This window comes from Gorilla gorilla, chromosome 21 (genome assembly GCF_029281585.2).
Source record: "Gorilla gorilla gorilla isolate KB3781 chromosome 21, NHGRI_mGorGor1-v2.1_pri, whole genome shotgun sequence".
NCBI classification, from domain to species: domain Eukaryota; kingdom Metazoa; phylum Chordata; class Mammalia; order Primates; family Hominidae; genus Gorilla; species Gorilla gorilla.
In genome coordinates, this window is record NC_073245.2 from 54,220,017 (window position 1) to 54,223,435 (window position 3,419).

Genomic DNA, 3,419 nt, shown 5'->3' on the forward strand with positions numbered 1-3,419 from the left:
GCAGTTTTTTATAGTCGAGAGTTTACGTGTGGCATTCAGCATGTACCACATTCAGCTACATAAGCTTTCATAACAATTGTCCATCGCTTGGGGAGGGTGTGGGGGCAGGGGGCTGGGAGTGCCCTCTCTTGCTAACATATTGCTAACAGAAATTCCTGTTTGAAGAAGAAGAAGGCCCCATCATCTAAGCAGTTGCTTCTTACATTAAGAGAGAAAAAGTGAAAATTGCATTACTCCGATCCTTGAGCTCTGGGCCCCTTCTGAGTTTCTTTGGCTGCTCCAGACATTCCTTTCTCCGTGCCTTACTTCCGCTTGGCAACCTTGTCTTCTGTGGCTTTCTCTGGAGGCCTGCTGTCTTTTTGGTCTGTGCTGGAGGATTTTTCAGCCTTTTCCGCTTTATGTTTGCTTGGGTCCCTTGAGAGGGTCTTGTCATCCTCCTTGGTTTTGGCCTCTGTCTTGGGTTTCTCCTCAGGCTTCTTGGCCTCGGTGGCCTTCTCCTCCTTGGTGTCTTTTTTCTCTGGTGCTGCCGCTGCCTCCTCCTTCTCTGCTGGTTTGGTGGGTCCCTTGGCTTTGGCATCATCTGGTTCCTTCTTGGCCACCTGTCATCTCTTTGGGTGTAGCGTCTTCCTTCACCTCCACATTGGCAGGAGCCTCCTTCTCTGGGGTGGCTGTTTTTTTCTTATCTTTAGTCTCTTCCTTCTTGGCTTCAACTTTGGATTCTTTGGGCTTTTCGATGGCAGGTTCCTTCTTTTCCTCCACCTTGGGCTCTGGAGCTTCCTCCTTGGGTGCCTCCTCTTTCTTGCTGTCCTCCTTCTCCTCCATTTTTGGCATGCTGGGAGCTTTCTCTTCCTTTGCTTTCTCTGGGGGAATCTTTGACTTTCACCTCCTGGGGCTTCTTTTCCTCCTTCACTGGGGACTTCACCTCTTCCTTCTTTGCGATCTCCTTCTCAGGGGCCTTGCATCCTCCTTCAGGGGAGACTTCGTCTTCTCTGGGGACCTGACCTCCTCCTTGACAGGGCTTTTGCCTTTTTGGGGGATTTGTCTGCAGGTGACCTTGCTTCCTCCTTCGTTGGAGTCTTGGCTTCTGGAGACTTCACACCAAGAGTCTTGGCCTTCTCTGGGGATTTTGCTTCCGCCTTCACTGGAGACTTGGCCTTCTCGGGAGACTTGACTTCAGCTGAAGATTTTGCCTCTTCCTTCTCAGAGGACTTCGCTTCCTCCTTTGTTGGGGACTTGGCCTTTTCAGGGGACTTGACCTCAGCTGGAGACTTTGCTTCTTCCTTCACTGGGGACTTGGCCTTCTCTGGAGACTTGGCCTCAGCTGGTGATTTTGCCTTTTCCTTTGCTGGGGACTTGGCCTTCTCGGGGAACTTGACCTCGGCTGGGGATTTTGCTTCCTCTTTCTCTGGGGACTTGGCCTCAGCTGGTGACTTTGCCTCTTCATTCACTGGGGACTTGGCTTCCTTTTCTGGGGATGTGGCCTCTTCTGCTGGGGGAGACTTTGCTTCTTCTCCCCCTTCTGCCCCCTCCTCTTCACCCTCTTCTTCCTCCTTGCCCTCCTCCTCTCTGGCCTCTTTCTCCTCTTCTTCAGTCACTTCTTCAGTCACTTGGGTCTCCTCCATCTGTTCCCCCATAATCACAGTTTCTCTGACTTCTCTACCGCTTTGATCTTCTCTTCACTTTTGACCTTTATGTGAGTGGACACGGAGGGAATTTTGGGGAGTCCTTCTGGAAGCGAGAAAGGAATTGGGCCGAAGCTAGTCCGACACTCTTCGCCTTCCAGGAGTTTTCTGTAAGCGGCTATCTCTATATCCAAAGCCATCTCGACATTAAGCAGGTCCCAGTATTCTCGCAGCTGGGCTATCATCTCCCACTTGGTGGTCCTCAGCTCCGCGTCCAGCTGCTGAATGACTTCCTCGTAGGAGGCAATGTTGGCCTGATGACGGTCCTCCAGCTCAGAGCGCTGCCTCTCCAGTGAGTCCTTGGTGCTTTTCAGTGCCTCCAGCTCTGTGGTCCTGGCCTGCAGCTAACGCCGGTACTCAGTTATCTCCTCCTACGCTGAGCGCATGGCATCTATGTTCACCTTCGCTGCCTCTAACGTCAGTCCAGCCTCACTCAGAACCACTCCTCGGACTGCAGCGTGCTCTGCACCGCATGGCCTTCAAGCTGCACGCCGCGCCGATCTCGCTCAGCGCCGATGTCACGTCGCACTTGAGGGCGTTGCGCAACTCAGCCTGCACCTGCGCGGCGCCGCAGCCCTGGGTCTGGCCGAGCAGCTCGACCACCTGCTCCTCCTGGTAGTGGCGCGACAGGTAGCCGCACTCCTCCTGCAGCGCTTGCACCTTCTTCTGCAGTTCCACGCGTGCCGCCTCGGCCTCCTGCGTGCAGCGCGTGAGTGCGCGGGCTGCCGCCTCGGCCTCCTCGCGCTGCCAGACCTCGTTGTCGAGGCGCTGGCACACGTGCGCGATGTCCTCGAGCAGGTGCTCCTGTTCCAGGCGCAGCTGCCCAGGCGCAGCATCGCACCGCGCGTCTCATGGACCTCGCGGCCCGCCTGCTGCTGCTGCAGGGCCGCCGCCTCGCCCTCCAGGCTGCGGTTGTGCGCCTCCAGCTGCCGCTCCTTGTCGATGTAGCCCGCGAAGCGGTCCGTCGGTGCCTGCAGCTGCTCCTCCTCACTGCTCGTTGTAGCCGCCGCCACCATGCATCCCTCTGGCTGGTTGCTCAGCGTGTCCAGCGAGTCGGTGCTCGAGGCGGCGCCTGCGCCGCAGAAGCGGCTGGGCGAGGCAGACACGGAGCTCATGGACGTCCCCGTCCACGAGTGGAAGCCGCTGGAGGAGCCGGCGGCCGAGCGCGTCCCGCCTGTGCCGCTCTTTGGGGCCAGCGCGTAGTGGAGGCTGCCACCGCCGTGCAACGGCAGGAACAGGGCGCCCAGCAACGCGTCCACGCTTCAGAAGCTGATCATGGCTGGAGCAGGTGCGCGGGGCCGGGCCGGGACGGGGCGGGAGACACTGCCTCTCTATCTTTTTAAGTGGAGAATTTAATCCGTTTACATCCAAAGTTATTGATATGTCAGGCTTTGTTCCTGTCATATTGTTAATTGCTTTTGGGTTCTTTTATATATTGTTTGTTCTTTTCTTTCTCTTTTATTGTTTGATGGGTTTCTGTAGTGGTACCACTTGAGTTTTTTCTTTCTCCATTTTGTAATAGCTTTTCCAGTGAATTTTATACTTTCATGTATTTTCATGATGGTAAATGTTGTTTTTTCATTTCCATTTTTAGGACTCTCTTGAGCATTTCTTGTAGGACCAGTCTAGTGCTAATGAATTCCTTCAGCATTTGGTTGTCTGAGAAAAACTTTATTTCTCCTTCATTTACGGAGGATAATTTTGCCGAATGTAGTATTCTTGTTTGACTTTTTTTTT

At 54.4% G+C, this 3,419-nt stretch overlaps 1 pseudogene; it reads right to left on the reverse strand.

Moving 5' to 3' along the window:
• Positions 1-302: 302 nt before the first annotated feature.
• On the reverse strand, positions 303-2,959 carry LOC101137597 (neurofilament heavy polypeptide-like; annotated as a pseudogene).
• Between the last annotated feature and the right edge of the window lie 460 nt (positions 2,960-3,419).